The 27,618-nt window shown below is 42.7% G+C and overlaps 1 protein-coding gene across 1 annotated transcript in view; it reads right to left on the minus strand.

The window, feature by feature from the left end:
* EYA2 (EYA transcriptional coactivator and phosphatase 2) overlaps window positions 1–27,287 on the minus strand; it is a 303,026-nt gene extending 275,739 nt beyond the window's left edge. The window contains exon 1 of the mRNA XM_082361171.1: window positions 15,288–27,287. The gene's annotated coding sequence lies outside the window, so the exon portion shown is untranslated. The remainder of the gene's footprint in view (window positions 1–15,287) is intronic.
* Window positions 27,288–27,618: the final 331 nt, after the last annotated feature.

Raw genomic sequence — 27,618 nt, forward strand, 5'->3', positions numbered from 1 at the left:
GGAGTCCAGGCACAGCTTCACTTGGTCCTCTGCACAATGTCTCACCAGCCACAGTCAGGGTCTAGCCAGGCTACGTTTTTACCTGGAGGCTTAATAACTCGGGAAGGACCTACTCCCAATCTCATTCAAGTTGGTGGCACAATTCATTTCCCTGTGGCTGCAGTGACTGAGGGCCCAGCTCCTGAAAGGCCATCAGCTGGAGGCCACCCTCAGATCCCAGAGGCTACCTGCAGTTTCCTGCCACGTGGTCCTCACCATAGGCAGTTCATCACAGAGAGCTCACACTCACCCTAAAGAGTTCACACTCACCTAGGGAGATCATGAGACAGGCTGGGACCTGGGACCTGGACCCTTTGCTGCAGTGCTTGCACCTGGACAAACATCTCCTCCAGTGATGGCGTACAAAGAAACTAACAGGACTAAAAATAACCGCACGCATGCACAGCTGGGGCAAAATATGAACAGTAAGATACAAAAAGGCCACAAACCAACTGCCACTTCTGAGGTGCCTGGAGCAAAAGCAGGGTCCTGTACCTGATCCCTGCACACAGAACCAGCAAGGGGGTGGCCAGGGCACCTGAGCCACGCCCCCCAACCCCACCCACCGATCTGCCCCACCCCCTCACCCCATTTAAGGGACCAGCCCACCCTCTTCCGGAGCTAGCAAGAGCACCTGTTACTAGCTCTTCCTACCTCGTGCTGCATCTTGAGTCCCAATAAATCCTTCCTGAATTTCTCATCTGGACTCATCAATTTCTATAGATTAAAGAGTTCAAGGATCTGGGTCAGTAACACTCACACTCTAGGGAGCTCACACTCACCATAGAGAGTTCACACTCACTCTAGGGAGTTCACACTCACCATAGCGAGCTCACACATAGCTGTTTGCTTCAAGGCCAGAATCTCTCTCTCTTACGCTAGTGCGTGCTAGCAACAGGGTTCCCTCTCTCTTTCTCTCTCTCTCTCTCTCTCACACACACACACACACACATAAAATCTTTATATACATATTATATATATAAAATTCCTGTGAAGTTTTATATATATAAAATATACTATTTATATTAATTCAATAATATATGTATATATATAAAAATCACAGGAGTGACCACCTTCACCTTTGCCATATAATGTAACCTAATTAAGGGAGAGACATCCCATCACCTTTGCCAAATTCTACTGGCTAGGAGCAAGTCACAAGGGCCTCCGCACTAGGGGAGGGAATTCTACAGGGCGTTAACATCAGGGAGGAGACCACGGGGACCATCTTAGAATTTCTCTGGCCACAACATCTCTAAGTTGCAATTATTAAAACAACAATCCTCTATCTTTCCACTGACAAAATCATTTAGACAGTGGAATAGGGGGAGGAAAGTGGATTTATCAGGAAGGCAGAATTTTGTTTAGACAAAATAGAGTTTTGCAGCCAAGATGACAAAGTTTAACTGCTAGAGTTTTTATTTTATGATTCAGAGCCTACTCTATACACTAATTTAAAATTGTCCCTTCAGGCCATAGAACACTGAAAAATACATATTTAAAGAGCATGTGAAATCGAATCACCTCTAGACAATTACTTTGAAAAATTAATTCTTGCCTGATTATTTAAAAAATCTAGTCCATCATTTGGATTCCATTTTCGCCATAATTTTTTGTACAGTTATATTAAAAATCAAGGCTCTAGGTATCTCTGGCATGCTTGGAGGGCAAAGTTAAGACTGAAGGACCGAATACAATGAGTCCCCTTTGAAATGTGCATTTAGGCAGTGATCATTTGCATGAAATTGTGTGAAGCAAGGAGGATAGGAGGATAGGAATTAACCTGACATTCTTTCAAAAAATATGACAATATCAGCCAAGAAGCAGGCTCAGATAATAAAGACAGACAGGAGGAAGAGGAAGGAAGAACGATCTTCCCACGGACAGTTGCGTGTTAGGATTGCGTGGAAATTCCACTGTGATTATCAAGGTCTCCCTACCGGGTGCTGAATTTGCAGTGCTGAATTGTAAACTTGCATCCCAACTGTACAGGAGGGCACCATCCCATGCCAAGACAACTTTGGCCTCTCTTAAAGAGAGAAACAAACAAATCCGCAAATGCTTTCAGAAGCTGGCCTCTCTTGTAGGGGAGAAAGGTTTGGCTGTTCTTCTTAGTCTCCCAGCAAATGGATGATTTGCCCCAACAGTTAAGACAAATGTTTCTGTTAGGGAGCCACTTTCCAGGCGAATAAACATCTTCAGCAGAAGTAAACATTAAGGGTGTGAGGACAGGGCAACATAAAGTACTTTCCAACCAATGTTGCCAGTGAAGTTGAAATGTAGTTACGAGTGACAGTATTTTAAAGCAGCTGAGTTCAGGGTGGATTTTGTTTGTCCAGTGTTACAAAAAATTGTTTTAAAAAATTAGATGGCGTCATGAATAATAAAAAAAATTTCTATAACATCTGGATTCCTGGTTTCTCCTGAAATAATTGGAACATCTATCAATAGTCAGCTTCTATTCCTGCCTAAATGGCAGCAGCTGATGGAGCTGAGTAGTGGTTTTTTCTCACCAGGTCACCACAGTCTCCACCACTCCCTGTGTTGTCGCTCCTGGACTTCTTCATTCATATATCTTTTCTCTTTGGCCCCTACAGTCATTTGAACTTGCAGCCCTTAGTTTGATGCATATCTAAGCTTTTTAACTTGGCGAACATCAAGGCTGATGCTCTGATTTTACAAATGGGGAAACTGAGGCAATCACGTAGTTAGGTAAAGGCTGAACTGACTTCAGGTCAGTTGGTCCTGGTGTTCTGACTTCTCTAAGTGACTTCTTCCTTTGCTGTGGCCTTGTTCTATTTCTCCACATTCATCATTAGGAGTTGAAATTCTCAAGCTTTCTCTCCTACTAGGCAACTAAAATGTGTTATTGAATTTTCTCCTTTTTTTTTGGAGAAGACTTGGTTGCTTGGCATCTATTTTAGCAGAAAGCCTGCTCTAAGGCTTTTAACTCCTCTCATTGGAATTCATAATTTAGGGCAGTGTCTCCAAGTTGGAGTAGGTCAGCTTATCCATTGGGATCAAGGAAAACAACATAAGAACTTCTAAGCACACTTTTTTTTTTAAGCACACTTTTAAACTAAAATAATAAGAAAGATATTCAGCTCTATTAATATTTAATATTCCATTTGGCAGTGATGCCCGCTTTGACTGTGAGTTAGATAGTCTTGGGACCTTTAGGGGGTTTGAGACCTCCAGAGGGAAGAGCTGGAGTTTTCCAATGTTGAGGGGCTGGAAGCAACATACTTTCATTCATTCACTTATTTGTCACGTGTTGAAGGTAAGTTGATTAACTTATGCTACTTAGAAATTAACAAACGCTACTTAGAAATCATTTGTGTACCCTCTCCATTCTTGGACAACCATTCATTTTCACCCTATATTTTTCGGAATATCTTTCACGTTGACAGTGGAAGTGATTACAGCAGCCCTTGAAATGGGTTTTTAGGTTTGGGGAGGAACTGAGAAATTTTCTCTTTCCCAGTCCCCCAGAGCGAATCATCTCATATTGGTAGGTTCAGACTTTCAGATCTACGCCAGTCCACCATTCACTGATTTGGTGGACACTGTGGTCTCTAACTGGGAGAATGCAAATCCTGGTGCACTGTCCTGTTGCAGGCTAGCAGCCTCCTAGAGCCCTCTGGCAACAAGAGCTCAAGTGAGAGTGCCCGATACACGGATGGCATTTGATGAAGAGCCCCACTGAATGGCCTTCTGAAGTGGCTGCCCATGTAGAGGAGACAGCTGAGTGACACCAATTTGCCCCAGTCAACTGCCCCCATCAATTTGCAGGACCCAGGGCAATTGTACAAATGGAGGCCCACTTGCCATATGTCTAAATATAAAAATATTAAATAAAGCATTTTCTAGCCTCCTACTTTTACAAATATACCTTACGATGACCTGGAAAGCCAGGTTCAGATGTAGAATTCTTGAACTTCTCCATGTTCTGGCTGGGATGTCACCCGGCCCACCTCCCTTTTCCTCCTATACCTCCAGCTCCGTCCTACCACAAGGAGCTCTGTGCACACGTTTGCACGTGCCAGCCCGTATGTCCTAGCTCTGACCCCCTGTCCTTGGCCTCCTCTGGGGCTGCAGGGTGTGGACCTTGCTGATGCAATCTGTTCTTGGGAGGATGGTCCTGGGGAAGAAGCTCAAACAGCCCTGGAATGAAATTCCAGGATCCAGGGTGGGGTGGTCTGGGAGATGATGTGTGGCCTCTGGGTGTATACATCCCCTTCGCCTCGCTGACTTCTCCCCCATGGAGAGGGCACAGCTGGAGGAGGACCAGATGGGGGCTCTGTGGCCACTCTAGCTGTAATTGAACCAACCCTTCCCAAAAGGCAATGAACAAGTGGCCAAAGAGATTCCTTGGGGAGAAGATGATAAGAATCATGCAGGCAGAGAAAGAGGGCAAAGTTCACATTTTTCCTACTCCTGCCGTTTGGTCAGCCACACGCTTATTCAGGGCCTTCAGGGTAAGGGTGGCACTTAAAAATGAGAGAGAAAAGGATTGCTTTTTGAAAGAAAATTGGGCTACAGAGAGAACACTTTGAAAACAAATGTTTGGGAATATTCTTGTTCAGGGATTACTGTTGATATATTTACATTATTCAAAATTATGTAAATTACCTATATAAATGCTCAAAACTGTACCCAATTTAAGGACCTGGAAATGGAATTTTCTAATATAATTTAAAATCATCCCATTGTATATAACAAAACAAAAAATAAAATCATCCCAACCTAACATTTCAGTGAATTTTAAACTCATGTGTTACAAGCGTAAAAATTCAACACTTTTCAATTTGTTTTGAAGAACAATAGCTTAACCTCATGGAAGACAGAAGTAACCACACAGATTTCAACCAAAACCTTTGCAAAATTGGTGTATGGAATGGAAAAGATGGAAAGCATTTTTAAAAATAACTACAGCAAGTAAAACCCTTCTTCCAGTTGGAAGACATATCTTTATGAGGTTACTTTTCCATTTTTGACAGCCATTAAAATCAAGTATTGATTTTAAAATCTAACATATAATTATAAACCAAGAATTTAAAAACAATGAAGGCTATTAAGTCACATTGTTTTCAATATTCAAATAGTAATAATGGTTTAACGAGAGTAAAAAGATTTTTTAATGTCATTGAGTCATTTTTTTCAAAATATTATTTATTTCTTCCTTATCACTTCCTCTTACACTTTTTCTTGCATCTACTTCACCATTCACAGAATATGTTAATAGAGTAGAATATGTATATAATTTGTAAATAAATAAATAAATATTGGGGTGGTTGTTTCAAAATGTTGTGCCTGATCAGGAGTTTGAAGAGCACTGGTTTAGGATAGAATGTGATCCAGGATGAAGCCACAAGTGGCCCCTTTGCCATCGACACTGGCAGGTCTATCTGAGAGTGGTTGTTTTCTTCTTATTCCTCTTAGACCTTTGCAAATAAATTGTACCATCTGGTTCTGGGGGAGGGCGGGGCTGGGGTTGTTTGTTAGTCTATTGCATTCAGCACTCAGGAGTCTCTGGTTTCTATTTCATAACTGGAGTGATGCAGGCAGCCAGAGTCACAGTTTGCTTTTGTTTAAACTGTTGGTTTTTAGGACTGATCTGAGGAATCCTGTTTACTTAGTCCCAAAGAGAGAAGTCACTGCTGAGGGCAAGAGACAGCAAAAGCCACCAAGCAGTAGTGAACATGCTGGCGCTATGTGAGCAAGTGTTCGATAACAGATGTGAAAAAACTAGCAGTAATAATCACCATCAGCTACAGAATGCTTATCCAGCGCTGCGCTGCGGGCTTTATGTGTGTTCAATCCACATAACATCCCTATACGGTAAGAACTATAATTTACCCAATTTTCAATTTTGCATTTTGAAATAATTTTAGACTTTCAGAAGAACTGCAGAAATAGTACAGAGTTCCCGTATACCCTTCATCCAGCTTCCCCTAATGTTAGCAATTTACATACCATAGTACAAGTATCAATTTCCAATCTCAGGAAATTCACATTGGAGCAATTCTCGTAACTAAACTACAGACCTTATTCAAATTTCACCAGTTTTCCCACTCACGTCCTTTTTCTGTCCCAAAATCCACTCCAAGAACCAACATTGCATTTAGATGTTTTGTCTCTTAGTCTCCTCCACTCTGTGACAATTTCTCCACCTTCCTTGTTTTTCATTGCCTTTGATTGATAAGTAGTGGTCAGTTATGTCTTTCCATTTGGGTTAGTCTGGTGTTTTCTCAGGATTAGTTTGAGGTTGTTCATCTTTGGCAAGAACACTGCAGAAGTGATGCTGTATCCTCAGGGCATCTTATCAGGCGCTACACGATGTCCATATGTCTTATTACTGGTGATGTTAACCTTGATCACTTGGTCAATGTTGTGCCTGTTGGGTTTCTCCATTGTAAAGTTATACGGTTTCCCTGTGTAATTAATAAATATATTGGGGGTGATACTTTGAGGTTCTGTGAATATCCTGTTTCTCTGCAAACTTTCTCCCACTTACTTTAGTATTTGTGGGTAGATCTTGCCTGCAACAATTATTACTGTGGTGTTTGCCTAATGGGATTCACTCTCATTTCATATATGAAGCAAATGAGGCTTACAGAACTGATGCCACTTGCCCAAGGCCACAAAACCCATGACCCTCCTCTGCTCAGAATCCTGCCATGGCCTCCACGTCAGGCAGGGGAAGAGCCAAAGTCCTGACAAGAGTCCTGAAGGCCCCCCACAACCTGGCCCCCATGATCTCCCTGACTTTATTCATAGCCATTCTCCCTGTCACCCACTTCCCCTGGGCCACACTGGCTTCCTTGCTCTTCCTAGAAAATACTCCCACTTCTGGACCTTTGCACTGGCTGTTACCACAGCCTGTAACACTCCCTTCCCCCAATATCTGCTGTGTGCACTTCTTCACTTCCTTGAGTCTTTGCTCAAATATCACCTTCTCAGTTCTCTGACGACCCTATTTATCCCACCCACAACCCTGGCACTGTTTATCCTCCTTCCCTGCTTTCTTTCTCTCCACCTGATATACTATTTTTACTGATGTTTTATGTATGTATGCAAATAGGTGTTATTGATTGCCTGTCAACACTCCTAGCTGGATTCTCCATGAGGCCAGGGAGTTTGTGTGTTTGGATTACTGCTCTGTCCCCAGAGTCTAGGTTAGTGCTGAGCACGTAGAAGACATTCAATAAACGACTGTTGAATGAATGAATAAGCTTTGGAACATGAATGAAGGACTTAGGGATATTCTGTTTACAGGTAGCAGAAAAACACAACTCAAACTGACTTTTCTCTAAAGGAAGGTCAGAGGTTCTCCTAAGTGCAAGACTAGGGATGGAGAAGGCTCCAGAAGGATGCTTTCAGAACTCTGGTCTTACTTCTCTGTGATATTCTCAGCTCTCTGGGTCTGCTGCATGTGCTGCTCCGCCAGGAATCTCTAGAATCATCTTTTTCCCTAATTCAGCTCCATTTTGCCGACTGAAGGCTTCAATCTCCAGTGGGCTTCACCCTCCAGTGGGCTTCACCAGGTGGTGGCCCCTGGCCACTGCAGGCTCACATCACCCTCACATCAGTGCTTCCAATGGAAAGAGAGGACTTCTCTTTCATAAGATTTCCAATAAAATTCTGGGACTGGGGCTCACAGGCTCAGGTTGCATTCAATGCCCATCCCTGAACCTATCACTGTGGACAGAGGGACCAAATTCTCTGGTTGGCCAGGCCTAGGTCATATGCTCACTCTTGGTACTGGGGCTGAATCATCCCCTCCAACAACTGCCAGGACTGAAACTTGGAAAAGCGGGTTTCAGAAGGAAAACTTGGGTTTCTAAAGGAAAGGGGAATATATGCTGGCTGGGAGAAAACATTACCCTTCTGTATGTCAAATGTTATATACCCTCCCTGGTCACACCCACTGGGATTCTGCTTCTTTAGGTCTGGGGAGGGGTCCAAGCATTTGTATTTTTAGGAAGCATGCCAAGGGCATTTTGATTTACAGCCAAGATTGGGAATGACTGGTTTATGGAATTTGCTCTAACCTCCCTGGAATAAGAAGGGGGCCCATTTCACAAATGTGATTCTAAAGTTTCTCAGCTAAAAGGCATTGACAGGAGTTCACATCCGTTATGTTGGAGACTGTGGTAGGGGACATCTGCCACACTGTGCGCTCAGCATGCTTCCTTCCTCCCACCTAAGGGCCATCAATGTCATGGCCCTGCCTCTCCTACTTCAGGGCTGACCATGTTACTCAGAGTTATCCATCTCCTGGCTATTGTGATTGGTTCAAGAATGGGTACCTGACTCAAGTCAGGCCATAGAAGTCCCTTTCTGGGACTTTGTTTGGAGATGTCTGGGAAGCGTTGCTCCATTTACTTATACAAGTAAGGACCATGTGAGCCCAGAACTTGACAACAGTGTTTATCTCAAAGTGGGAAAAGACCTGCCTGTAAACAAGCCAACCTAAAGGAGAGAAAAGGGACTAGCGATATGCTGTTAGTGTCCTGAGTTTGGCCGCGACTGAAGTTGACACAATGATTAGACTTTCAGTTGCCTGGGCTAACGAATTTCCTTTGTTCTGTTTAAGTCAGTTAGGGTTGTGTTTCTGTAACTGGAACCAGAGGAGTCCTGATTAACTCAGTATGAATTACAACCACCTCCACTTTAAGATGAGGTAAAGAGTGGCATAAGAAATGTCTTGAATTTTGAAGAATAAGCCATCCCATATATCTGTACAAATATTATATTCAAGTCAACCTGTATACTGAATACCTTCTAGGTACAAGGCATGGTGTGAGACACTATGGGACAAGTAAGGAACATCTTAAAGATGAATAAGACATGGTCCAGCCCCTGAAGCCTGTAAAATGCTGTACAGTCATTCTTAAACTTTGTGCATAAATAAATATCACCTGGGGAACTTATCCCTAGTTCTCTGGGTCTCAGTCCCAGAGACTGATTTATTAGGTCTGGGGTAGGGACCAAGAATCTGCATTTTTTCAAGTTTTCCCCACCCTTCATCTTGCAGGTGATTCAGACCCCACTTTGAAACTGATCTAGTAGGAGAGAAGAAAAGAGCAACAATGAGGCAGAAAAAAATTTGAAGAAATAATGCTGAAAATGTGATGAAAATTTGATGAAAGACACAAACTCCCAGATTCAGGATGCTTAATGAACACCAAGAAGAATACAGATATGAAAGTTCATGCTGAAGTCAACCTGAAGAGCAAATCATGAAAGCAGCAAGAGAAAAACAACATATTACAAACATGGGCAAAGATTTGATTAATGTTTGACATCCCATTGGAAAACACAGAGCAGAAGAGTGAAGCCACATAATTAAAATGATGAAAGAGAGAAAAGAATTGTCAACCTAGAATTCTACATCCAGTATGAATGTATTCTACATTCATCAAGAATGAAGGATATTATCAGATAAAAGAAAACTAAAAGTATTTGTTTTGCCAGCGGTTCTGCTTGTAAGAAATGCTAATGGAAGTTCTTCAGGCCAAAGGGAAATGCTACCAAATGGAAACTTCTTGTCTTAGAAAAGAATGAAGACCACTGCAAATGTTTAATAGTATGAATACCGAAGTCTATGCTTTTGTTATTTCCCTTTTAATTTCTTTATAATACATATCTCTGTTTAAAAAAATGTTATAACACTGTCTTGGGTATAATGTATGTTGATTTAATACAGATAACAATTATAGCACGAAAGATGGGGGAATGTGGACCTATACAATTACAGTATTTCTACGTTTTACATGAAGTGGCACAAGGCTAATTGTAAATAGACTATGCAAAGTTGAGAATATACATTGTAAAGCAACCATTAAAAAATAATGCAAAGATGTATAGTTAAAAGTTAATGCAAAAATTAAATAGAATTATAAAACAAACTGTAATGGACTGAATTGTGTTCCCCCTCCCCTAAATTCATATGTTGAAGTCCTAATCTTCAGAACCTCAGAATATGACTGTATTTGAAGATGGGGGTCTTTAAAGAGGTAGTGAAGTTAAAATGAGATCATTAGGGTGGACCTTAATCCAATATCACTGATGTCTACATAAGAAGAGGAAATCTGGACACAGATGGGCACAGAGGAAAAGACTACATGAAGACACAGGGAGAAGACAGCCAACTAGAGGCCCAGGAGAGAGGCTGCAGAAGAAACCAATACTTTGATCTCTTCAGACGTTTAGCCTCCAGAACTGTGAAAAAATTAATTTCTGTCATCTAAGCCACCCAGTCTGTGGTACTTTGTTATGGCAGCCCAAGCAAATTAATACAGTAGTTAATACTTTTTAAAAGGGAGAAGAGGAGGAATAGAGGAACAAAAAAATCAGAGGAAATTAATTGAAAATAAACAATAAAATGACAGATCGAAGCCCAATCATAAAAAATTATATTAAATAGTAATGGTATAAACATTTTAGTTAAAAGGCAGAGACTTTCAGATAAAAAAGCAAGACCCAATAATGTCCCTTCTACAAGAGACACTCTTCACATATAAAGACACAGATAAGTCAAATATAAAAGGGTGGAAAAATGTATACAAAATCTGCCAACAGTCAGTGTAAGAAGGCAGGAATGACTATACTAATAGGAAATAAAATAGGTTTAAAGTTTAAAAAAAAAAGGGAAAATTTCAAAATGATAAAAGGGTAATTTCAACAGGCAGACATAATAATTGTAAATGTGTATGTGGCTAGTAATAGAGCTTCCAAATAAATGAAGCAAAAATTGACAAAATTAAAGGGAGATATAAAAGATTCTATAATTATATTGTAGACTTTAATATTCCTCTCTCAACAATTGAGAAAACAATTAGCAAAGCCATAGAAGATTTGAGCAACACTATCAATCACAATGACTTAATTTGTATTTATAGAAAATTATATCCAACTGCAGAATATAAAATTCTTCTCAAGAGCACCATAATGAACCCAACTTCAGTCTATTTACAAAGATTGAAATCATACAGGTTATGTTCCCTAATCACATGGAATTAAATATCAATAACACTAAGATACCTAGGAAAGTTCCCAAATATTTGGGGATTAAACAGAACACATCTCAAGGAAGAAGCCATGAAATAAATTAGAAAATGTTTTAAACTGAATAATAATGATAATAAAACACATAAAAATTTATGGGATGCAGTTAAAGCAGTAGAGGAAAATTTGTATCTTTAAATGTTTATGTTAGAATATAAAAAAGATTTATATCTTAATTATCTAAGATTCCACTTTAAGAAATTAAGAAAACCAAATTAAAAGGAAGGAAACAATAAACAAAAATCAATGAACTAAAACAAACAATAGAGAAATCAATGAAACTAAAAGCTGTTTCTATGCAAAGGTCAATAAAATTGATAAATATTTAGCTAGACTGATCAAGAAAGAAAAAAAGGATAAAAGACTAATTTCCAATATAAGTCATGGAAGAGGGAACATCACTACAGATCCTAAAAATAATAAAAGGGTAAGGAAGGGAATAGTATGAACACCTTTATGACATAAATTTGACAACTAGATGAAATGAGCAAATTACTTGAAAAGCACAACTTAAAAGAATGGATGTGTGTTATACAGTAGGAAACAGCTGAACTGTCTGCTTCCAGAGCCCATGCTCCTAAGCACACCATCCATAATATAAAGTCTACTTATGAGTATTCTCATTCCTGTTTTAGTCTAACATGAAGAAATATTCTAAGTTAATTATTCAAAGGTGAAATGAATTCCCTCTAAGGGTTTACACAGAAGCTGGGTGGCCATTGGGTGGGGGGAGGTTGTGGGATTCATACCTCAAAATGTCTTATTTATATCTTGCACCCCTCAAATATTGGAATCATTACTTTTACAGATGTGTGGCCAGGGGGAGGGGTCAAGTGTTGGGAAGGACCATGCATCACTTGATTGCAGCTCTTTTAAAAAAATTTTTAAAACTTAAATTTAATTAATTTATGTATTTATGTATTTATTTTGATTGCAGCTCTTGATTGTGAATCCTGGAACCCTGCTCTTGGCAATCTTGAGTAAAAGAGACTTTATGGTAAGGCTATCAGGAGCTCATGGAATTGTTGGGAAGGCTGCAGAACACAGGAGAGGAACAGGCAGGACCAAGGACACTGCAGAAGGAGGCAGGAATGAACTCACCTGTGTCTTTTAGTCACTCTGAGCTCAAATTCCTGAGAGGGAGCCCCTGTTATCCTAGCTTGGGTCCCTCCTACGCCCTCTCCTAGGCCAGAGGTAGGTCTTACCTGATCAACAACACTGATGTGGTCCCTAAGACACATACAATGGGGGAAGAGAAGTCATAGTCCTTGGACTGGATATGGAAGGAGAGATTAGAAAATCATTCATTCATTCACCCAGAAAATGTTTAATTTGTGCCTATGGGGACCAAGCTCTAGGATGGCCACCTGGGCCAGACCCAGGTAGGAAAGGTAAGAAGAGACAAATTCTGGCTGGCAGGGATCTGCGGCTAACTTTGTCCACACCCCGAGCAGGCAGTGGGGTCCAGTGGATGCCGGATACACTTGGGTTGGCATCTCAGCTCTGCTCCTCTCTGGTGACTTTGGACAGGTCCACTCACTGCTCTGAGCCTGTTTTCTCCTCTGTGAAATGAGAATAAGAATCCCTACCTCCAGGGCAGGAAGCTGTGTGGTAGAGCCTGAAGATTATATATAACTTTGGGGGATCCTTTTTGAGAATAAGGATAGATATAGGTCTGACTGTTGCCAGTGTTACCACACAGGCCCTTATAAGCTTTTTCCAGGGGCTTCTCTTTAACTTTAATAGCCTCAAGGTAAACCCACTTTTGCTTACCTGCAGCGTTTTTATCTTTATTTTTTTTATGATGAAACGAAATAAGGCACGTAAAGAACTCAGTGCTGTGTCCTAGCACAGAAATGCTCCTTATGAACAGCAAACAATTAAATAGCACTTTCCGTGAGCCAGACAATGCTCTAAGCACTTAATAGAAATTAACTTGTTTAATCCTCACAGTGGATTTATTGGGGAGTTGCAATTGACTACTCCATTTTACAGATGAGAAAATCGAGGCCCCGAGGGTTCAGTGATCCATGCCACGTCTCCCAACTTGTGAGTGATCTGGCAATCTGGCTTCAGGGTCCCGGCTCTTAACCACTTGGACTTTATGGCTCTTGTTGAAAGGCAGGGGGTTTTTATTACCTTTTCTTGAATATCATGAGCATGCCCCATTGCAAGAAAGTCTCTCTAAGCAAAATGAGACCTTTATCCTGTAATGTAGGTGAAAGCCCCTTTGGAACCCCAGAAGCCTGCTTTCTGAAGGTCGCACTCCTGGTGAAAGAAAACTTCTCCTCTCCCAGGGAGCTCGTGTGAAAACGCTACCCCCCAGAACACGTTACACGTGACCTGCTTGCCAGAGCCCCAATTCCCCGACGTTACACAGTGAACTCGGAACTCAATTAACTTCCGCCTCTACTTTATATGATCTCTAATGGGAAAACCGGGGACAAATCCAGTTGTACTTTCCATGCAATTTACCTACGCGTAGAAGCAGACTTGCAGACACTGTCTTATGTGCGGAACTTGCCCCATATGGTTCTTTCCAAGGCGGGATTTGTCCTCCTATGGGGGATGGCCATGGCCCGCCTGCAGGGTGACGACTGAGGTTGCTGAAGGTAAACTCTGCCCATTTGCTAGAAGCACTTGGGCCGTTTGCTACAAGAAGCACAGTTTTTTAAAAAACAATTGCAGGGCATGGTGTGCAGTGGCCCTTGGTACAAGCAACCTCTTATCTCAGCTGAGGAATGAAATCACTTGAATGAATCACAGCAAACAGCATAATGACCAGAGGGGCCATCTTGTCCTGGAAAAGCATCTCTGGGTCCTTACATGAATTAGAGGAGCACGTATCACTTGAATGGGTTTTGCTGGAAAACATGATTGCCAAATTGCTTTAATAGGGTTGTTTTCCAGATCTGACCTTGAAGGCAATGCTTTTCCCCTCTCTCCCCACTCTCTGCAAAGCTGTTAACTCATCAAATTTGAAGGCAATTTAGAATCTTCAGTCTCCTTCAAATCCTGCAGTGGCTTCTCGCGGCCCTTGGGAGAAAGCCTCAGGTGGTTCAGACACCCTGCGGGACCTGCTTCTGCTGGCCTGACCTCCCAGGGTCACCTCTCACATTGTCAGCTCTGATGCAGCACCTCGAGTGCTGAATGTTTCCCGGGTCCTCCAAAGCATCACAAGTTCTCTTCGGTCTTCACAGCCTCTGCCTGGAACTCTCCTTTCCTTCCTTCTTCCCCCAGAATCGGGTTTTTTTTTTTGCTGACTCAGCATAGTTCCCTCTTCTGGTAATAGCATCTCAGTCTCCTTGGGAACCCACCCTCCCCCAGATCTGTCTACATAATTTGGGTAGATGTGATCACACTACGGAAGTGGAATAGGACCCGCGCCTGGCATATATATATATACACATACACATATATACATACATACATATCTCTTACTGGTTCTGTTTCTCTGGAGCCCGATTAAGAGCCCGCTATTTCACAGCATTTACAAGTGCAAGCTATTGTACCAATCCAAGATTTGCAATAATTCTTAAGAATGAAATAAACAACAGCTTCCTAGGAATGAAATCCCTGAGTGAGCTGGACAATGTAGATTGACATACCCACACTCCCCTTTCTTCTCCACTGCAGGGTCTAGAAAGCTGCAAACTACATTTTCCAGCCCCTACCCCATCCCCCTTTAGAAGGCTTCCTATAGATTCTACAGACAGGAGGCGTTGTGGAGTTAATGGAAGGAGGGAGAGAAAAGAGGCCATTTTCCCAGCTCCTGGTGATACCTCTGACAGGTGACAGTGGCAGCACCAGCAGCAGCAGTGGTGGCAGAGTGACATGTGGCTTGTGACCCTGCCCAGGCAGCTGGTTCCCATCAGCAGCGGACTCAGAGGCACTACGCCTGTGGACTCTGGTAACCTCACATCCTCCGTTTCGTTCCTCCAGCCCTGCCAACACCTTAATAATCAATTCCCTGCATTAAATTCCCTCAGTGAAATACGAGATTGGATACTGACTGATAAAATGAACTGGTGTAATACACACTTTTGGGTTATCTACCCTAGCCCGTGGTCCCCTTCGCTGAGAACATCCTCCAATGACCCACGGAAGGAATCGCGGAAGCCAAGTGTTCACCATGCGGCTCCCCCCACCTCCCTCTTTGGCCATTGTTGACTCACCTGATTGAAGACGAACCGTCAGATTTGTCCTCCGGGGAATTAGAACATGTGACCCTCAATCACTGAGTGGTCTCTGCTATTGCTCAAATTTAAAACAGGTCCATATGGTCAGTGTAGCAGGTCTCACCTGGGGTGACACTGTCCTCTATGGCAATATCTGGAGACGTTTTTTGGTTGTCACAACTTGGGAGGTGCTACTGCCATCTAGTGGCTGGAGGCCAGGGATGCTGCTAAACGTCCGGCAATGCACAGGACAGCCTCCACCACAAAGAATGAGCCAACCCCAGATGTCAACAGCAATGATACAGAGGCTGGAGGCTTGGAGGCGGCCATGCTTGCCCACATGCCTGCTGGGGGGAAAAAAAAATAGCGGCAAGTGAAGGAGGAAACAATGCAGACACATCCAGGTGGTGGATATACAGGGAAATTTTATCCTCTAATTAACTGATTCCTCATGAACCCTCTTCCACGGAAAGAAATTTACTCTTATCTCTATTTGGTTAAAATGTTGTCTAGTGAGAATGAATGAACCACAGCTTCATGAAACAACATGGATAAATCTCAGCAATAAAATGTCACATTTGAAAAGCCAGTCCCTTTAAATTACTGACAATATAATATTAGTTTTATAAAGCTCCCGCCAAGTGAAATTTTTACAAATGTTGCTTAGGGAGACATACATATTTGATAAAACTATGACATAAAAAGTTGAAAGGTAAACAAAAAATTGACAACGTGGTCCCCTTGGGGCAGGGTGGAGGGAGGCTGGGTGACTGATGGGAGAAGGGAAAGTATAGGGTCAGTGGTGTTAGTAATATTTTGAGGGTTAAGTTGGGTACTGGGTTCACAGACTTTTGGTTTATTCTTATGCTTTATAATGTATATTTTTACATATAATTTTTTGCATGAATCAAATATTACAGGGGCCAGGGAACTCTGGCCCAGTGGCCAAATCTGCCTGTGGCTTGTTTTTGTAAGACCTTCAAGCTAGGTTTGGTTTTTATGATTTTGAAATGGTTAAGGAAAATCAAAAGAATATTTCATGACCCTTGAAAATTATATGAAATTCAAATTTCAGGGACTTCCCTGGTGGCGCAGTGGTTAAGATCCACCTGCCAATGCAGGGGACACGGGTTCGAGCCCTGGTCCAGGAAGATCCCACATGCCGCGGAGCAACTAAGCCCATGCGCCACAACTACTGAAGCCCACAGGCCTAGAGCCTGTGCCCCGCAACAAGAGAAGCCACCGCAATGAAGAGTAGCCCCTGCTCGCCGCAACTAGAGAAAGCCTGCATGCAGCAACAAAGACCCAACACAGCCAAAAATAAAATAAAATAATTAATTAATTAATTAAAACAACAACAACAACAAATATCAGTGTCCATAAAGTCTTACTGGAACATGGACACGTCCATTTGTTTACAAATGCCTAAGGCTGTTTTCTGAGTACAACAGCAGAATTGAGTATTCACGATGGAGACCGTGTAGCTCAGAAAACTTAAAATATTTACTCTCTGGCCCTTTATAGAAAAAGTTTGCTGACCCCTTAAATATTACCTTAAAGAAGAAAAATTTTTTTAAATAAATTTATTTATTTTATTTATTTTTTACAGGCTCTAGGTGTGCAGGCTTCAGTAGTTGTGGCACACGGGCTTAGTTGCTCCACAGCATGTGGGATCTTCCCAGACCAGGGCTTGAACCCGTGTCCCCTGCATTGGCAGGCGGATTCTTAACCACTGTGCCACAAGGGAAGTCCCAAGACAAAAATTTTTAAACTATTTTATAAAAAGAGTCTAATCTAGTGATTCAAATACTTCTTCTAGGTAACGCTCAGATGTTGGGTTAATCAGGTCTCCTATTTCTGTGTCTGCTCTGCCGAGATGATCTCCAGGTGCTTGGGGGCAGGGTGAGCGCGGGTGGCCCGAAGGGAAGATGTCCTTGCATCCACAGCCTGTCCTGCTGTCATGGCTCCTTGGGTCCCTAGAGGCCCTGGGGTTCTCCACAGTGGAAGCTGATGGCTGATGTAGCAGGACATCTGTTCTTCCTCAGCTTGGCCAGAACCTGACCATTAACTTGTTCTCTGCTTAGCTTTGGGACTCTTTGAGCCAAGCCCCTCCCGCTCTGAGTGACTGCTGTGCCTCCCCTTTACCCCCAACCCTCACTGGCCTTCTGGCCAGGGCAGTCCACCTTCCATCCCAGGCTCTGCAGTGAGTCATGCTGCCCTCACCACCCCAGGTACCATAACACATGTGCTAGATTTCGACTTAGCTGCCTTCTGAGTCCCAATTTATGAAGCCACAGGGACTGCCAGGTCTCATCCTTACTGTGTAGGAACCAGGAATAGCAGGGGAAAGCAAAAAGCCAAGGCTGCCCTTGGCCTCACCAACTTGCTGCTCCAAGTTCACTTCCACTGTGACATCCCTGGGTGTAGACAAGTCAGCAGGAGGAAGCCAGAGAGTTTGTCAGAGTTGTACATGGAAATTGAGGCTCCGGAGCCTCAATTTCTGAGCCTCTTCCCTCAGACTCGCCCACACCTGTCTGATGCAAGGCCCCTGTCTCCTAGCCCAAGTCCATGGCGGAAAATTAAGATGCAGACATCCTCTTTTCTCTTCTTCTCTCCGTCAAGTCATTCCTTGCCCCACCTGGTGATAATAAGTCTCCAGACTTGGATCCAAGGAAGGAAGCTGCACATAGACTGAGATTCAAAGGACAATATCCAGGTGTACCTTTTCCTGCAAATAATTGCAGAGAGGAGACACCATGTTGTCCCAGAAGGAGAGTCTGGGAAGCCATTGTCTTCACCCCAATAGTTTTTCATTCTTGTCTTGGACTTGCTGAGGTAGCCTGCATGTTCAGACTTTGGAGTCCATAGAACATCTCTGATTCCTTATAACAAATTCCTTTGTTTGGTTTAGAAGGGCCCCATTGCAACTTTAATTTTCTCTTACTCTCAATAAAGAGCCGACCTAACCCAACCCACCTCTCAAAGAATTCTGTAATGCAGTCACATCTTTTAGTAGACATGTCCTTGATGAGGGGAGGCGAGGAAAGTTCTTCCTAAGCACTAATATTTCACTGTTGATGATGTCTTTAAACACCACCCCTCCACCCCAGCACACATAGTTACTCAGACATTTGGTCCCGAATTAAAATCAGTTTCTCCCCTTCATCCTCAACTCTTCAGGGGTGTTGAATGATTTTTAAAGTAGACAGTCTGGGAGAAATAATGAAAAAGATTAAGGTGTATTTACTCAACAGACTCACATGCAGACAGATGGAAGACAAACAAAAAGCCTGGCTCAAGGTAGCAAATCATCATGGCAGCCATCGTTTCTTCAGATGCTGCTCTGTGCCGGGGACTGAGCTGAGTTTGTGACACACTTTAGCCCATTTAATACCATCAACATGGGATCTAGCTATTACTATTCTCATTATATAGATGAGGAAACCAGGGTAGAAAGGGGTTATATGATTTGCACAACCTGATCCTATAATTTGCACTGGAACGGCTCAAATGGAAACACAGGTTTGGTACCAAACCCTCAGCTCCTTAGCATGTGGCTACGTTGCATAAAGTATACACCAGAGGTCGCAAACTGTGGCCTGTGGGCCACCTGTTTTTGCAAAAAGTTTTCATTGGAACACAGCCACACCCATTCCTTTAGGTATTGCCTGTGGCTGTTTTTGCGATTTTAACAATGGCAGACTCAAGTAATTGGAAAGAGACTGTCTGGCCTGCAAAGTCTAAAATATTTACCATTAGGCCCTTTACAGAGAAAGTTTGCTGACCCCTGGTGTATACAATATTTTATCAAGTGTAAAAAAGCAAACCACAAACTGTAACTATATGGCTCCCCCCCAAACGCAATACACGGATAATGGTTAAACAAGGCCAGGAAAAAAAATTGTGTATATATGTTTAAGCAAATGGATTAAAGATGTGTTTTTTTCCCCCTGAGGGGTGGGAAGGCTTAAAGTTGTTCTAATAATAAATAAAAATTCAAATTAAGATGTCAATTGATTGGACTTTTTAAAAAACTGAAACAGAAATTGGAACATCTCTGCTTGAGTTGGATGGTGTTTGTGAAACACACAAGTGTAGTCTCCTCGGGTTAAAACAGCCCTCCTGCGAGATGATCTGTCTCTTGCTAACTTGTCAGGAGAGAGAAGAATTCGGGGGCATCTCAAAAGGCAAATCATTGCAAAATGTGGGAAACACTGAGGTCAAAGGCTGCTGTCTGCTGGGGAAATTTCGAAATTTTTATTGTCTTGGAATTGGACATTTTGAGTTTTCCAAGGATAACCTGGGGGCAGGGCTTGGGGGTGGGTGGTCAAGAGAAGAAATGGGTGATGAAACTGCCCAAACAGTCTTGTTCAACTACTTTCTTCTTAGCCTGTTTTGCTGTAGCTTGGGGGAGTGTGTGTCTAGAAAGAAAACATAGGCAACGTCGTTGGGAACACAGATTCTGCTACTGATGAGCTGGGTAACTCTGGATGTGACATCTCTATTGTTGCATTTGAAAAATGGGGAAAATAATAGGGTTAGGGTTAGTTGGGAGGAGTAAGTGGGATCATGCTTGTAAAATGCCCAGAACAGGGGTCTGGTGCAGCCATTTCTTTTTATTATTTTTGAACTTTGTCATTCATAGATGGATACCAATCTCAGGCCACAAACTCAGGTCAGCAACAGATGCCACATTCCTTTATGTTCTATACATCAGTATTTCACAAAGTGCATGAAAAAACTCCAATGACTTAGGTGAGAGCAGGTTTTGATGTACGGACCTGGCTTTAGATAACATTTACTCCCATGGAGAGAAATGTATCCCCTCGTCCATTCTCCGTCCTTGGGGTGCTAGTCTGTCTTAACATATAACACAGACCCGTGTTTTTTGGTAACAGAGGAAAGGGCTCAGGAAGGCAAAAATACTTACATAGGGCTTCCCTGGTGGCGCAGTGGTTGAGAATCTGCCTGCCAATGCAGGGGACACGGGTTCGAGCCCTGGTCTGGGAAGATCCCACATGCCGCGGAGCAACTAGGCCAGTGAGCCACAGCTACTGAACCTGCGCGTCTGGAGCCTGTGCTCCGCAACAAGAGAGGCCGCGATAGTGAGAGGCCCGCGCACTGCAACGAAGAGTGGCCCCCGCTTACCGCAGCTGGAGGAGGCCCTCGCACAGAAACGAAGACCCAACACAGCCATAAATAAATAAATAAATAAATAAAAACCCAACGTTAAAAAAAAAAAAAAAAAAGGATCTACAATAAATTAGGTGACCTTCAGAATATTAAAAAAAAAAAAATACTTACATAGAATTTATTAACATAGCTTGACCCTAATTGGATATCATTTGTCAGTTACCTCTGCTTAAGACAAACGATATCTTAAAGTGATAGCTCTGTTTTGATTAGTGACATGACATTCTTTTTAAGAATAACTTTGTCAAAAGAAAATGTAATATGGATTTAAAGAAAATATTAACTAAGTGTTCGAACAATTGGTTTGTTCTCATAACGTATATGAGGTGGTTGTGGTTATTACAGTAAAAACCTTGGTTGGGAGGTAGCGTTGCCAGATTTTGCAAGAATACAAGATGCTCTGTTAAATGAGAATTTTAAATAAACAGATAACTGTTTAGTATAAGTAGGTCCCAAATATTGAGGGGAGGGTGGGGAGAGGGTGCTCAGGAGAAAGACAGAGGTAACAGCTCCCAAAAGCTTGCTCAGCTAATTTCTTCTAAGCAATATTTGGGGCATACTAATACTGAGAAATTATTTGCTATTTATCTGAAATTCATATTTAACTGGGCATCCTATAGTTATCTGGCAACTCTGCATGCAGATGGTTTGCTAATGACTGAAATTTTAGAAATGCAGCTCTAAATCTATCTCATTTCCAGTCTGTCCTGAGCCTGGAATTGGACCCGCACCTCTGGATTGTAGGAAGATTTGAGGTTCTGGAGTTTGAGGTAGTACCAGTCACTGGTACCCACTGGTTGCACATGAGGGGTTCACTGTTCCAGCCCATAGGGCCCCTTTAGATACAGTGGCTCTGATGCCCCCTTCCAGGTCTGGGGCAGGAGACCTTGGCTGAAACGCGGAGCTAAAGCGACAGATTTGGAGGGTGGTGGCAGCCTCCTTGGAAACCTACCATATCCTCAGGGCACTGCCAGGGAGCAGGGAGCCATCCCTGGGGCTCTGGAACCCACAGAAGTCTCTCTCTCTTCTTTTACCCAGCTTGGGGAAATCTCTTCTTAGTCTAGAAAAACCCCAATTCTCTATAAATGGGCTACGGTTTTTGGAAATAAAATCCAGGAAGCCTTGCCGCAAAAATCTCCTGAAACAAGGTCTCACAGAGCCATGTGAATGGGGGAGAAGAAACATGATGGAATGCATGAAGATTCATAAAGCAAATATCTGAAACAGCCAGCCTTCCAAAGGCAATTAGAAGCCACCACCAAACAACCAGAATGGAAACTCCCCATCATGTCAAAGCGGGCCACAGCTTTTTTGCTCAAGTCCAGCATGGAGTGTCTCTCTAGATATGCCTGTCTTAGGGATGCTGGCTCCCTTTATCCCAAGAGATTGGGAGCCAGCTCACCTGAGTTAGATCATGTGTTAGCTGAGTGACACTGGGGAAGTTTAAACTCCCTGGAACTCAACTTTCCTTACCTGTAAACTATGGCTCCAGCCTTACAAACTGGCTTATTATGAGCATTAAATGAGGTAATACGTGTAAAGGGCTTAGAAGAGGGCCTGGCACGTGCCCAACCACTCTATTTGTGCTAGCTATTATTTTTATCTTTTGTGCCAAAATACTTTCATGTCACCTTTCCAGGGGACCCTCGATATTATTTTACCAACATGTTTAGGTCTATTAACAATAAACACATACTTGATTTTTTTTTTTTTTTTTTACAGATTGTAAGCATTTTCACATTCAGTAAATGGGCTAATGTACAAAATAACTCTGCTAGATGGGGATTGCTATCTCCCCATTTCACAGATGAGAAAAATGAGGCTAAGAGAGGTGTGTCAGTTATCTATCACTGTGTGACAAATCACTCCAACACTTACTGGGATAAAACAACAACGATTTCTCCTTTCTCATGGTTCTGGTTGGATAGGCAGTTTCTCTGCTGATTGACCAGGGCCTACCAATGTGGCTGCATAGCTGGGAGATGGGTTGAGGCTTAAAGGGCCCAAATACACTCTTCCATGTCTGGATGGCTGTTGAATGGGGCACCTTGATCCTCCTCCACAGAGTGTCTCATCCCCCAGGAGGCTAGACCCACCACCTTACGTGATGGTCTCAAAGTTCCAGGAAGGTGAAGGCAGAAACTTCAAGCTCTCTTAAGAACAAGCTCTGGAACCCCACATCATATTGGTTGAAGCAAATCACAAAGTCAAGCTCAAATTCAAAGGGGTGGAGAATTATACCGCTCCTCTGGACGGGAGAAGAAGCAGTCACGTTGTAAAGGGCTGTGTATGCTGGATGGGAGGAATCTGTGGCCATTAAACAATTAACCAGGAGAGGGCTGGGAAAGACAGAAGCAGGCAGAGTCTCAGGGAAAATATTTTAAAGAAGAGGCAGTGGCCTGTAATTCAGTTACAATTCCGAGACACGTCTGGTGTCATTTTGTAGCCAGGGTTTGTGGTTTGCTCTGGCTTGGATGCCCGTGTTAGTCTATTTGGGCTGCTATAACAAACTACCAGAAACCGGGAGGCTTACAAACAACAGAAATTGATTTCTCATGGTTCTGGAGGCTGGAAGTGCAAGATCATGGTGCCAGCAGATACCGTGTCTGGTGAGGACCCGCTTCCTGGTTCTTAGCTAGTGCCTTTCTGATGTGACCTCACGTGGCAGAAGGGGTGAGGGAGCTCCGTGGGGCCCTTTTTTTAAAAATTTAATTTAATTTTTATTTATTTATTTTTGGTTGCATTGGGTCTTCGTTGCTGTGCGCAGGCTTTCTCTAGTTGCAGCAAGCGGGGGCTACTCTTCGTTGCGGTGCGCGGGCTTCTCAGTGCGGTGGCTTCTCTTGTGGAGCACTGGCTCTAGGCGCACGGGCTTCAGTAGTTGCAGCACGTGGGCTCAGTAGTTGTGGCTCGCGGGCTCTAGAGCACAGGCTTCAGTAGTTGTGGCGCACGGGCTTAGTTGCTCCGCGGCATGTGGGGTCTTCCCAGACCAGGGCTTGAACCTGTGTCCCCTGCATTGGCAGGTGGATTCTTAACCACTGCACCACCAGGGAAGTCCCCATGGGGCCTTTTTTATAAGGGCACTAATCCCAATCCACTCCCAAAGGTCCACATCCTAATACCATTGCCTTGGGGACTAGGATTTCAACATACAAATTTTGGGGGGATAGAAACATTCAGTCCGTAGCCATGCCTGTGTGCAGTCTCTACCCTCAAGCTGGGGTCCCTGTTGGGTGATATTCTATGGATTCTACTTTCTCTGTCTGGGCTGAGAACACTCCCTCTATTTCTTGAGAAGCTCTAATTTTTTAGCGTTTGAATTACCTTTTCAATGAAAACTTCTTTCCTCGACAACCTTCAGTCATTCAGTAAACACTTTGGGGGCTTCGAATACAATCTTCATGGTGACAGCTCCCTCTGTTTACCTCCAGCCCAGACCCTTCCCTGCATTCCAGACTCGGTCCCCTACCATCTACTCAACACCTGCTATTGTGTGTCTAATGGGCATTTCAAACTTCATGGTCCGAACTAACTCCTGGTCTGACCCAAGCCAACATCATCTCTCACATGGCTCACTGTATATACAATCCTCAACTAGTCCCCCCTCCATGATCTATTTTCAATACAGTTTCCTGAGTAGTCCTATGAAAACCTAAAACAGAACTTCCTGTTTTTCTGCACAGAACCCTCCAGCTGCTTCCCATCCCATGCAGAGTAAAAGCCAAAGTCCTTATAATGGTGCACAAACCCTGAATGGTCTTTCCTTCCCAATTCCCATCACTTCTCTGATGCATCTTATCCCACTCCCTCAGCTCTAGCGACCCTGAAGCTGCTCCTTGAAAACTGTAGGGATCTCAAGATCTTGGTCCTTGCTATTGCCTGTGCCCGAATGCTCCACCCATGTAAGACGGCCTGATGTAAAAGCTGTGACCAGCAATCATCTTCCCCTGGGGGAATTTGAATTTGAAACTAAGCTCATTGGTTTCTTGGGAGCAATTAAAACGATGATTCCAAAATTCTTTTATTTAGTCACGAATAAAATTAAATTTCTAATCAGAAGCCACACATTTTTAATTGCAACTTAAGAAAAAGGGACATTTTGAACTATGAACGCAAGTCCTTCAAAATAGAAAGCCTTGAGCCAGCCATTACATTTGGTTATCTACATTAAGGTGAAAACTGTTGGATGCTTGTTAGTCAGATCTTGAAGACTTCAAAAATGTTAATATAAGCAGGGTGGATGGGAAGGTTCTTTTCTATCAGATTTATGCATATTCTATAACTTGTCCTCATAAAATTTAATTCAACTGTATGTTTTTTTAATGTAACCTTGAGTTTGAATTTACAAACCAGCCTCTTAATATTTAACTCAATGACAATGACTTCATTGATCTTCTTAATCTCTTGGACTTAGGGGAAAATAAAACCTATTTTCTTCCAGGTGTAAATTACAAAGCAAGTAAAAATAAATTATGGTCATAGCAGAAGGAATTAAAATGATCTCCACTTTCCCCACCATGTTCAGTAGCATCAGTAGCGGAAAAGGCAGAAAGAGGTGGGTGATGGAAGGGCCTGATGGCCACTCCTGCTTCTGTAACTAAACCCAAGTTTTCGGGGAACACAACGGATATTGCACCAGATGGACATGAGTTCAAGTCCCTGCTCCTGCCTTTTCCAGCCTTGTGACCTTAGGCAGATCGTTGTACTTCCTCTCTGCCTTTCTCTCCTCAACTGTAGAAATAATGTCCTTGTATCAAGGTGGTTATGGGTCTGAAATGAGATAATGCCTGTGAATTGTTTACTTAGCACAGAGTGTGGCCCAGAATTAATTGTTAGGCTCTTTCTGAGGTCGTCTAATTTACCTCGGGATGTCTTTGATCCTTGAAAACATTCAAAGCCCAAAGGAGCAATGAGTCCCAGACTGGTTGGATCACTTGCCCAAGGTCCCAAAGCCGGGGAATGGTAGAGCCGGGATTTGAACCCGCATATGTCTGACTCCATCTAGTGCTCTTTCCAAGTCCATGAGTTTTTCTGGAACTTCAACCGCTCAGTAGCCACCTTCACCTCACACTTTTCACCAGATATGCACACCACCTGCAATATTATTTTCTTAAAGGATTTCTTTAAATCAATTCATTTTATTACTGCAATAAATTTATTTAAATATGAAACGTGACATCTCTAGTCAGAATGGAAAACCAGCATCACTATAACACATAGACAGTAACTCTTATATTTTATATGTATGTACTTACATGTACGTATTTTTTTAATGAAACCAAAACAATGCTGTTCAATCCCATCTAGATGCTGTGATCTGCTGAGAGCTCTGAGCCTGAAGCTGCGTCTGCCTCAATGACAAAGGGAGATTAACAAATATTAGTGTTAAAAGCATCCTCGCCCCCGAATGAGACTTTTTCCTGGATGTATCAGAATATTTGAAAGATAATTGAACAGGGATTATTAATGTTATCACTATGTGATAAAGTGTTATTTAATATCATATACATATGCAGTTTGCGGCCGAAACATCATTTCCCATACTGCCACGGGAAAATGCCTCACACTTTGCGAAACGCTGCCTTACACTGAGGAACCTCTATAAGAGGTCTTGTAGTAGACTATTTTTCAAAATTCTACAACCACCACTGATGGTAGCAAATACATACCCACATTCATCACCATATCTGTATTCTTATTCATATCTCTATCTGTAAGGATATCTATATCTGTATACAGCCTCGGCTGTATCTGGAACAATGCATAACAAAGTACCTATGATATATGCACATGTCCTACTCTAGATTACTTTCACGGTTCTCATTCCAGATACACACCCTCGTGGGAAGTAACAAAAACTGCCACTTTTATCCATTTTTACACATGGATATTTCATTCCCGTCCCTTTCTTTTCCTTTCCTATCCTTATCTATTTAATTTTTAAAAATGCTAACCAGAACCAGTAATATAAATACTGAAGTTATACCAAAAAGGCAATGATAGATAAAGGATAAGAAGTTTTCTGTAGACAGGGGGAGAGAGAGAGAGAGAGAGAGAGAGAGAGAGAGAGAGAGGGAGATCTCAGTGTTTCTAAGTATTCTAATACTTAAACTGTGCTTCAGGGGGCCCTGGGCTCCCCCAGAGCCTTCAGGGAATCCGCAAGATCAAAACTTATTTTTGTTTTGATATAACGATAATAAGATGCTATTTGTCTTTTCCACTCTCATTCTCTCACAAGTGCCCAGTGGAGTTTTCCAGAGGTCACATGGCGTATGATGATGTCATCCCCTGGTATAAACATGGACTGGGCTTGTTACTGTTCTTCGCACGTAAATTAATACGTATTTTTAAACTTTCTCAGTTTTAATTTCTAATGCGGTAAAAATCAATAGATAGAACCCACATAAACAAACGTTCTTTGGGGTCCTCTATCATTCTTAAGAGTGTACAGGGTTCATGAGGACAACAGCCTTGAGAACTGCTTCCTTTAAAATGATCTGTTGGATTAATGAATGAAGAATGAAGTTGTGTAGTGGGCTGAGGGAAAGAAATAAAAGTTTGTGTTGAACTGTGGTGTTCAGGGCGGGCTCCACGTGATGGAGGTAGAGCTCCACTTGGGTACTGAAAGTAGAAATGGGTTTGTTTAGTCATGGGAGGGTGGGCATTCCAGGAAGCTGGCCCCGTATGTGCAAAGGCAAGATGGTGAGAAAGGGAAAGGGGTGGATCTGGGTGGTGAGGAGACCTGCCTTGCTTGGTTGGAAGGTGCAGTTTAGAGTTGAGATCTTGGGAATCAGTGTTGAAGACCCTTCCACCCCTTGGTGGTCTCTGAAGCTGACTCAGAGGCCCCCGTGGCCAGAGAAAACCAAACAGTCTGGTTTACACTCCATAAGTGTTCCCACCCGCTGCTCCTGGGAGCTGAGACCTCACCCAGGGGTGCCCCACACCGCATGGGGAGGGAGTCTCCAGTCAACCACAGAGCAGAGCAAAACCTAAACTGTTTCTTTTCTTTGGAAGGCCTCTAGAAACAGGAAGAGAGGCTGTTTTCTAGGATTTGCCAAGAGTTAAGTCATTCCTTGCTGATACAAACAATTTCTCGGGTTACTCTTTGGGGTCCAGGAACATTCATGAACTGCCCTGG

Source organism: Balaenoptera borealis, assembly GCF_965194805.1.
Source record: "Balaenoptera borealis genome assembly, chromosome: 16".
Lineage (NCBI taxonomy): Eukaryota > Metazoa > Chordata > Mammalia > Artiodactyla > Balaenopteridae > Balaenoptera > Balaenoptera borealis.